The sequence below is a fragment of the Danio rerio genome, chromosome 8, assembly GCF_052040795.2.
Source record: "Danio rerio strain M-AB ecotype USA chromosome 8, GRCz13ab, whole genome shotgun sequence".
NCBI lineage: Eukaryota > Metazoa > Chordata > Actinopteri > Cypriniformes > Danionidae > Danio > Danio rerio.
In genome coordinates this window covers 8,665,281-8,675,702 of record NC_141028.1, presented here as the reverse complement: position 1 = coordinate 8,675,702, position 10,422 = coordinate 8,665,281, and the positions used below count along the sequence as shown (strand labels likewise).

At 36.1% G+C, this 10,422-nt stretch overlaps 1 long non-coding RNA gene across 1 annotated transcript; it reads right to left on the bottom strand.

Annotated features, from left to right (window-relative positions):
* Positions 1–3,334: 3,334 nt before the first annotated feature.
* Positions 3,335–6,463, bottom strand: si:ch211-255g12.6. Its single transcript, NR_134975.1, is given in 4 exon segments — positions 3,335–3,689; positions 5,669–5,738; positions 5,871–5,902; positions 6,402–6,463. It is a non-coding gene; the product is annotated as a si:ch211-255g12.6 (long non-coding RNA).
* Between the last annotated feature and the right edge of the window lie 3,959 nt (positions 6,464–10,422).

Sequence of the window (10,422 nt, the reverse complement as noted above, 5' to 3'; positions counted from 1 at the left end):
AAATTTAGATTTTTTTTAAAGCAATTTCGATTTTTAGGTTACAACAGTTTATATGTCTATGCATTCACACAGCGCAGCATTCCGGCAAATTACCGGTAATCTTGCAACTTATTTTTCTGGAAAATAGCCAGAACGAATTTACCGGTATTTTCAAAAAGGGCCTGTTCACACATACACACCTTTCCGGAAAATTGCTGGTAATTTTCCGGAAAGGTCTGTATGTGTGAAAGGGGCTATTAAGTAACAAAAGCAACTAGTTGCTTTTTAGGGGAGTAACTCAATATTGCAATGCATTACTTTTAAAAGTAACTTTCCCCAACACTGCTTGCCTAATTAACCTAGTTAAGCCTTTAAATGTCACTTTAAGCTAAATAGTATTTTAAAAAGTCATCAATGTCATCATGGCAAAGATAAAATTAACCAGTTATTAAAAATGAGTTATTAAAACTAATATGTTTTAGAAATGTGTTAAAAAGATATGTGTATGATGTATATTACATATATAATTATTTAGCTATAAAAATGATTGCATGATTGTTGACTAAATAAAAAATTCAGGCATAAAAAAAAAAAAAAACACAATTGAGCCTATTTGTTTTCTGTAGTTCATTCTCCTGGGCTCGCTGTGCCTGACTGTGAATGAATAATTAGTGTGCTTGTTTGTAATTTTCACAGTTTTTCATCTTTATGCAGCACTGGGACACATTAAGTTGATCAAAAGTGACATTTATAATGTTACGAAACATTTCAGTTATAAATTAAACTGGATTTTGAAGCTTTTCATTAATCAAAGAATGAAAAATTTAATAATAGCAGTAAATAAACACTTATTTTAGAATAATTTCTGAAGGGTATTGTTTTTATTTACACCTATTTAACTATGGCATATGTTTTACGCAGTGGATGCCCTTTCAGCCTCAACCCAGTATTGGTCAACATCCGTACACACTCATTCACACACACATACACACAGCAGCCAATTTAGTTCATCCAATTCACCTATAGTGCATGTGTTTGGACTGTGGGGGAAACTGGAGCACCCGGAGAAAACCCACGCCAACACAGTGAAAACATGCAAACTCCACACAGAAATCTCAACTGGCTCAGCTGGGACTCGAACCAGTGACCTTCTTGCTGTGAGGAGACAGTGCTAACCACTGAGCTACCATACTGCCAACGTTTTTAGTTTTCTCTGGATTTGCTGAATTGATTAGCTGTGGGTTTGAGTAAATTTTTAATATTTGTATTACTCTGTAAGGGTGTGATGACATTCCTTCCACATTTCAAATAAAAATACTGTCATTTTTAAAGCGATTTTTTCTTGATCAGAATAACAAATGTTTCTGCTGTGACAAAAAATCTGGGTCATTCCATCAAATATTACTGGTGGAAGTCAATGCATTTTCTTTAATGAAGTATACGATGACAGAGATGGGCGACACGGTGGCTCAGTGGTTAGCGCTGTAGGTGAATTCAAATCAAATCAAATCAGGCATTTATTTGTCACATAGACTTTCGCATAGTGAAACTGTACCCACCCTGACCGTACAAAAACATCACAATTTTTATGGCAAGACAGGTCACAGAAGGTAGCATTTAGAAAGGCAAGTAAGATCAGGAGTGTAAGGCAAAAAAACACCCTCTAACCTTGCTTTTGATTAGAGCAAGGTTAGAAAACAGCACAAGAAAGCACACAGACAAGACACAACATTAACTAATGGGATGGGAACAGGGGATATGGATGTTGTCCGATGAGGGCTGGCAGCCGCCTGGTCCTGCAGCCATGGAGGCGCCAATCGTAGACCGCCTACCCCCCCCAGTGGTTGAAAGCACATGAAGGCGTTTGGATGAGGGGATCAGGGGTGATTGTTTATCTGTGGTTGTGAATGTGTTTGTGCGTAAACCTGTAGAATCCAACAGGTGTCCTTGACAGGGAGCAGGAATTTCAGAGCATCTCCGTATCTTGCTATCCAGGAGATAGGCCTAGTTGTTTTTTGTCCAGCCTGGCAGGAGAAAAGAAAACAGGGAGCTGAAAGATAGGAAAATACTTCAACTTTGGGTCAATATCTGCCAATTTCACAGATATTTAATGTCCATCACTCGTCTCCAGATCTGGCCAAATCTTGTTGCAGAGCCGCTAATTTCACTCAGATGTTTTCCAGTTTGCGGTGTAGGGCTATAGTCTGAGAATTTGCGATTCTACCCATATGCGTTTCAATCAAGCTGGTCAGCCTGGTGGGGTTTTGTGCAGAACTGACTTCTTTCATTAGTCGCTGATACCCCAGGGCCCCGCATAAGCCCATCAGCAGAAACCCTAAAGTTCCGAATAGGTAAATATCTTTAATATCCTCCAAAGACCGAGCAGCCAGGCACTCGACGCGCCCCTTCTCCCACCTCCCTCCTCGTCAATTGCATTCAGAGGCCAGTTGATCAAATCCATAATTCCTTATTCGTTTGGATAGCTGGGCATGGAGAGCCTCAGAGATAGAATAAGATAAAGTCAAGAGGAGCCAGCAAGGAGAGATATGGGACGGAGCGGGAGGAAATGCAGCCGCCTTCGCCAAGAGCCAAAGAGAGAATTGGGCCTGTAGGTGAACTAAATTGGCCATACTGTATGAGTGTATGACCTCTCTTCTGTATGGGTGTTTCCTAGCACTGGGTTGCAGCTGGAAGGCCATCGCCTGCATAAAACATATGCCGAAATAGTTGGCAGTTCATTCCACTGTGGCAACCCCTGATAAATAAGGAACTAAGCCGAAAACGAAAATGAATGATGATAAAATTTAAAACCAAAGCTTTGCAAATGAAAAATAAATTATTGAGCAAATAATAAAAAAATGCAAATCTATTTGGCAAATATTTTTGTTTTTTTCTCCACTGCTTCATTTTTATTAGCAGTTCTTCTTGTTTGCGAGATAAAATTTTCCCCAAAACTGAATTTTCCCTTTATGATTTTTTGCTCAATAAATTATTGTTTTGTTTGCAAAACTTTGTTTTTATGTTGCAAGTGTAAAAGGCCCTGAATTGACTCCATAATTGCCTAACAGCAGCAGCAGATTGTTTAAATTGAATCTCAGATCTTGAAAATAACGTAAATAGCCGGCGGTTTGAAAATGAAAGTCAGAAAGGCAGAAGTGTTGGAATTTGGATGCGGGGGAACACAGGATAGTCTGGATCTTGGTGTGTTAAATCCTTTTGTAAAAGCAAATGTTTCTGTCATGTGGCATCACATTTGGTGCAGACAGCCAAATTGCTTGTCGCTGGAATCTTGCGTGTTGTTAGGATACGGTGATAAGCAAACACTCAAACAAACAAAATCAACGGAAACTCCAAATTTAAAGCAAGTGTATGAAATCATGTTTATTTGTAACTCATTTATGTACAGCAACAGTTGCGAACTATGAGACGGGCGGAGTCAAATGTGGGCAGATGAGGGCGGGGTCACAGAGTCTCGCCGTCCAATGAGCCAATCAGCAGCGTTTTTGACGCCTGAGGCCCTGTGGAGGGACAGAAGGGACAGACTTCGGACTCAAACTCTGTCTAGTGATGGTCGAATCATGGAGGCTGTTGAATCTTCAGCCCTGCCTGCCGCTGGGACCCCCATGCTTGCGTCGACAGGAGCCCAGGAGAGTCTCCAGAGCCAGCTTTACGAAGGCCTGGAAATTACTGCTTCTCTCCCTTCGGCTGTCCTGCGAGGGGAAGACACATAGACAGATATCATGACTGGAAATATAGCTACAGGGAGTGTATATAACTGTTCCTCAGAGATAGGCAGTAGTATGCAATCTCGTTTCTCATTTGTGTCAAGACGTTGTATTTTGTTTTCTCACTCTGAATTTTGAGACTTCATTGAAATAAATCTGTTGCACTTTTATTTCATTTATTTTATTCAACGTTACTTCATTTTAATAATATTATTTTTTATCTATTATTACCTTATATATATATATATAATTTTATATTTTATTTATTTTTATTTATTTATTTATTTTATTGTTTATTTGTCATCATTATTTCCTATAATTTGCATTTAATTTTTCATTCATTTATTTTTTTGTCGGCTTAGTCCCTTTATCAATCCAGGGTCGCCAGAGCAGAATGAACCGCCAACTTATCCAGCACGTTTTTACGCAGCGGATGCCCTTCTAGCCGCAACCCATCTCTGGGAAACATCCACACACACACTCTCACACACTCATACACTATGGACAGTTTAGCCAACCCAATTCACCTGTACCGCATTTCTTTGGACTGTGGGGGAAACCGGAGCACCCAGAGGAAACCCACGCGAACGCAGGGAGAACATGCAAACTCCACACATAAACGCCATTTGAGCCGAGTTTCGAACCAGCGACCCAGCGACCTTTTTGCTGTGAGGCGACAGCACTACCTACTGCGCCACTGCGTCGTCCTGCATTTAATTTAATTTAATTTAATTTTAATAACTGAAGTGACCATGAAATCAAAACTGACAATTCTTATTTTCTGTTTAATCAGTAGGGGAATACAATCACGAACAGAAGAGTTTGGGGGTGGGTGGGGGATTTATGTGCTGAAAAACAGTTGGTGGACTGGTTGACGGTCGCAAACGTCCAGGGGGGACTTTAAAGAGAAAAAAGGGTATGTGCACATGCCTGCTGCAGATGGTCTGTTTAACTGTTTTCTCGCTTGTGAAGCATTCCGTTTTTCCACTTACAAAGTCCGGCATGTAAATTGCAAATGTGCCATGGCGTGATGCAACTGACTCTTAAGGGTAATAGGAGATGAGACTCTGATTGGTTTAGTGCACGTTATGCTCAAAGCACACCCATAACTCATTAAGAGAATAATGTGCAGACCGTATTTTTCCGTCCTCAAAATAGCGAATTCGGACACGCCCTTAATGCTTTTGCACCCTCCGCTTTAGACTTTGCACCTAGATCATTAAAACACAGTCCTTTGTATACATTTGTATATAATGTTTAACTAAGTATCAATTTTTTTGTAATGCTAAATGGCATTGTTTGACTGAAATGAATGAATTAATGAAGAGTTTATTTTTATATGGAGATTTTAAGTAACAAAATCACTTACAGAGTACTTATTGAGTAATTAAGAACTTTATAGTGAACAGAAAAAGTAAATATAGTAATAGTTCTTATAGTAAATGTTCAAGAAAAAAGTTTTAAGAACTTAATTTTTGCTAAATAAAGGTTATTCTTCAATTTAAGTGTGAAACCCCTTTATTTATAGCAGCAAGTTGCTGTCAGGTATTATTTGAAGCAGTGTTTTGACATTATGGTTGTATTTCATGCATTTATTTACAGATGAAGTCAGAATTATTAGCTCTGTTGAATTATAAGCCCCCCCCGTTTATCTTTTTCCGCAATTTCTGTTTAACGGAGAGAAGATTTTCAACACATTTCTAAACATAATAGTTTTAATAACTCGTTTAAAAGGGCTTATGATTTTGACCTTAAAATGGTTTTTAAAAAATTTTAACTGTTTTTATTCTAGCCAAAATAAAACAAATAAGACGTTATCCAGAAGAAAAAATATTATCAGACCTACTGTGAAAATTTTCTTGCTCTGTTAAACACCATTTGGGAAATATTTAAAAAAGGGGGGCTAATAATTCTGACCTCAACTGTACATCTGAACTGCCTGCAGTGCTGTTTTCAGTATTTACCTCCTTGCTTTTTACTGTCATCTCCTTTCTGATCACCTTTCTTCGGCTGCTCCTTAGGACTCTGAGGTTGCTGGAGGGGGACGCAAAAAATCGAAAGTCAATCTCAAAGAAAAGTGTTTAAAAAATTGAAGTGATACTGACAATCGCTGCACTGTGAGCAGGCATTGTGAATCACGCAAGTGTAACTTTTCTTTAGTTTTACCTTGGTGGAGGATTTCTTGTCCGCCTTGTTACCTGTTAAATCAACATGCAGGACATTAATTTATGCACATCTACTTTAATAGTTTCTTCCTTTTTTTGACTGATAATTTTGGATATCACACTGCAAAAAATGCTTTTCTCTGAGTTTTTAGGGGGTTTTGGTGTTGAAAATTCAAATGTACAATTTAACAGAGGGACTTTTACTGACATTTTAATAGTTTGAAATGATATAATGTATAAGAAATAATATATAAGTCTGTGAATGTACTGGCAGTTTTTGTAGTGTAATATAAAGCATCATCCCAGACTATATTTCTCTTTAAACTATTAAATTTTTTTTTTATAAAACTCACCTTTTTTCAACTTTTTAAGGTTAAAAGTTATTGGAAGAAAGATTAAGTTCTCAAACTTTGGGGGGGGGGAGGGGGTGTTGCAGCAAAAGCATAGATATAAAAAATTCACGGATATTTATTTACAGTGCACATTTCAATCAATAATCTGCATATTTAAATTCTGTGGTATCAATATCTACCTTTTGTTCCAGGCATGTTGGCTGCGCTCCAAGGTTTTTTGCGTCCTCTTAGAATAAGCAGTGCCGAGCGGCTGGTGCGGGCCTCATTTATGGCCCCGTCCACTGAATGGCTCCGTTTGCAGGGCCCCTTCGGGAAAGAGCTTCAGGAACAAGCAAAGAGCCCCGTCAGCTGAGCCTCACCACTGTCCATGCACCAGCCTCTGCTGAGCTCAGGTGAAATCATGGCCGTGCATGCATCTTTTGTACAGTTAATCCTTTATTTTTGCTGAAACCAGATTGATGGTTCACTCCTGCATCCTTTCTTTCAGTGCTGATGTATTTACTCATTTTTTATTTGGATTTGTTTTTTGATATTCAGGGCAAAGATGCAGCTCAACAGATGCAAAAAAATAAGTGGTGCATTTTTACCAAAACAAAGTTTTATCTCGTTAATTATGATGAAAGGGTTGGCAATATTATACAGTCAAATATTTTGACAGGAATATGCATATATATTTAGACTTTTCTAACCTGGTAGAACTATAAAATCAAAATAAAAATTACTTATAACTAATTAACAATTTTTTCATTAAATAATATTTTTTAAATAAAATAAACTTTTCTATAAAACAGTTTCACAATAAACATTTTTAAATGAAAAATATTGGATAATTTCATGTAGCTATAATAAATCTGCTATCTTCTGATTAAAATATATATTTATAATATTTCTTCTAAAATAATTATAATTAATAATAATCATTTTATTATTATTATTATTATTATTATTATTATTATTATTATATTATTTTTTATATTATTATTATTATTATTATTATTATTATTATTATTATTATTATTATTATTATTATTATTATTAAATGCAATGGAATTAATGCAATTAATTTCATCCAAAATAAAAGTTTGTTTTGACATAATATACATTCAGTTGAAGTCAGAATTATTAGCATCCTTTAAATTTTTTTTTTCTTTTTTAAATATTTTCCAAATGATGTTTAACAGAGCAAGGAAATGTTCACAGTGTGTCTGATAATATGTTTTCTTCTGGAGAAAGTCTTATTTGTTTTATTTAGGCTAGAATAAAAGCAGTTTTTAATTAATTAGCAGTTATTTTAAACACTATTTTAAGGAAAAAAATTATTAGCACAGTACTTGTTACCTGTTAAATCAACATTCAGGACATTAATTTAGGCTCATCTTCAAAAGTTTTGATCATTTTAAATAGTTTTTGATTTGGATTTTGAATATCACACTCCTTTTCTTAGAGTTTTTAGAGTTTTTTTGTTGTTGAAAATTCTAATTTACAATTTAACAGAGTGACTTTTACTGATATTTTAATAGTTTTAAGCTATATATTTTTTTCCGATAGTCTACAGAACAAACCATCGTTTTACAATAACTCGCCTAATTACCCTAACCTGCCTAGTTAACCTAGTTAAGCCTTTAAATGTCACTTTAAGCTGTATAGAAGTGTCTTGCAAAATATCTTGTAAAATTTTATTTACTGTCATCATGGCAAAGATAAAATAAATCAGTTATTAGAAATGAGTTATTAAAACTATGATGATTAGAAATGTGTTGAAAATATCTTTTTTCCGTTAAACAGAAATTTGGGAAAAATAAACAGGGCGGAATGAACTGCCAATTTATTCAGCACATGTTTTACGCAGCGGATGCTCTTCCGGCTGCAACCCAACATTGGGAAACACCCACACACTCTTGCGTTCCCACATATACACTACGGCCAATTTAGCTCATTCAATTCACCTGTAGCACATGTCTTTGGCAGTGGGAAAACCGAAACACCCAACACAGTTTTACTAACTCATTTCTAATGACTGATTTAATTTATCTTTGCCATGATGACAGTAAATATTTGACTGGATATTTTTCAAGCTTAAAGTGACATTTAAAGGTTTAACTAGGCAGGTTATGGTAATTAGGCAAGTTATTGTATAATGATGGTTTGCTATGTAGACTACCGAAAAAAAATTGCTTAAAGGGGCTAATAATTTTGTCCGTAAAATGGTGTTTAAAAAATTCAAAAGTATTATTCTAGTTGAAATAAAAAAAAATGACTTTCTCAAGAAAAAAAATATTATCAGACATACCATGAAATATTTAAAAAAGAAAAAAAATTAAAAGGGCGGCAACTAATTCTGACTTCAACTGCACACCTTAAAAAGTAAAAAACTTAAAAAAATTTCTTTGACTTGTTACAATTAAATGAATTAAGTTTGACAAAGTTATTTTTATAACAGTTTTCAGTAATATATTAAGTTGGCTATTTTAAATGTAACAAGTCATAGTAATTCATTTATAGCAAGTATAAGTATTGTTCACCATTAATATTTACAGATTACCTCTTTTTACCTGCTTTTATTTACAGTCACAGGAGCACAGGTTACTTCAGCCAATTCATTCCACCTGCCTCTCATTGCCTTTTTTCCTATTTATAGCACGTCATTTCCCTTCATGTTTGATAGTAAGTTGTCAATTGTGTGTTTGTGTGAAGCATTCTGTTACTCACCCTGTATTTGTGTCCAGGACTTCCGGTGAGCGGTTGTTGTTTCTGAATTTTTCCTTGGTGCTTCCTCAGCGTTCACCCAACTGGGTTACTTTGTTTTTTTTTTACTTTTCCTGAGACCCACTCCTTAAAGACTTTTGTTTTTCTGCATTTGAGTTCACCTCTTTGCTCGTGACAATTTGTACTGTATATAATGTTCCGGCTCTTTTTTGGAACAATTAAGTTCCATATGATAACAACTTTTTTACACCTTCCGGCCGGCCTGTCATTTGGGCCTGTCACACTCATACACTACGGACAACTTAGCTTACCCAATTCAACTGTACCACACGTCTCACCACACGCAAACTCCTCACAGAAATACCAACTGAGCCGAGGTTCGATCCAGCGACCCAGCAACCTTCTTGCTGTGAGGCAAACGTGCTACCCACTCCACCACTGCGCCACCCTTAATAAATTACTAAAACTTGTTACACCTAAAATAACTATTTTTTTTATACTAAAAACTGTCATAAATTAAGTTTGTCAAACTTTATTCATTTAATTGTAACAAGTCGAAGTAATTTGTTTAAGTTTTCACTTTTTACAGTGTATAAAGTAAATCGCATCATACTGAACAACTTCATGACACGGGCACTTTACAGGTGCAGCAAACCTTTTGGAAGCATTAAAAGTGTGCAAGAAGATGTCTAAAACTGTTACACACAATGACCAAGAGTCTGTTTAGACTGCATGCCATTGATGAGAAGATGAAGGATGCCTACTGATGACTAAAATACCAAATAATCACTAAATGCACTACAGAATGTTACATTTACACATGTACATGCACAGACTGCATGTAAATGCATCAGTTAAAGTGTTTTGGTCTGATTTATTCATCTTTTTGACAAACATAACTTAGAAATTATAGGCAATTTATTTATTTTATTGGGTAAATATATATTCACAAATGGAAATTTCCTTCATCATTACTTAATTTGCAGAATTTTCTTTGTGACTGTAAATATTGGGTCACGCAGTTGCGCAATAGGTAGTGATGTCGCCTCACTGCAAGAGGATTGCTGGTTCGAGCCTCAGCTGGTCAGTTGGCGTTTCTGGGTGTAGTTTGCATGTTCTCCCTGCGTTTGTGTGGGTTTCCTCCGGGTGCTCTGGTTTCCCCCACAGTCCAGAGACATGCGGTACAGGTGAATTGGGTGGGCTGAGTTGTCTGTAGTGTATGTGTGTGGGTGAGTGTGTGTGTGGATGTTTCCCAGGGATGGGTTTTGGCTGGAAGGGCATCCGCTGCGAAAAAACGTGCTGGATGGGTTGGTGGTTCATTCCGCTGTGGCGACCCCAGATTAATAAAGGGACTAAGCCGAAAAGAAAATAAATGAATGAATATTTAACATTATTTATTATTTATATGATAGTTTTTCCTCTGTAGCCTGTTCTTTTATTATCTTTAGTATTATTTTATTTACTTATTTATCATTTTTCTTGTTTATCGTTGTA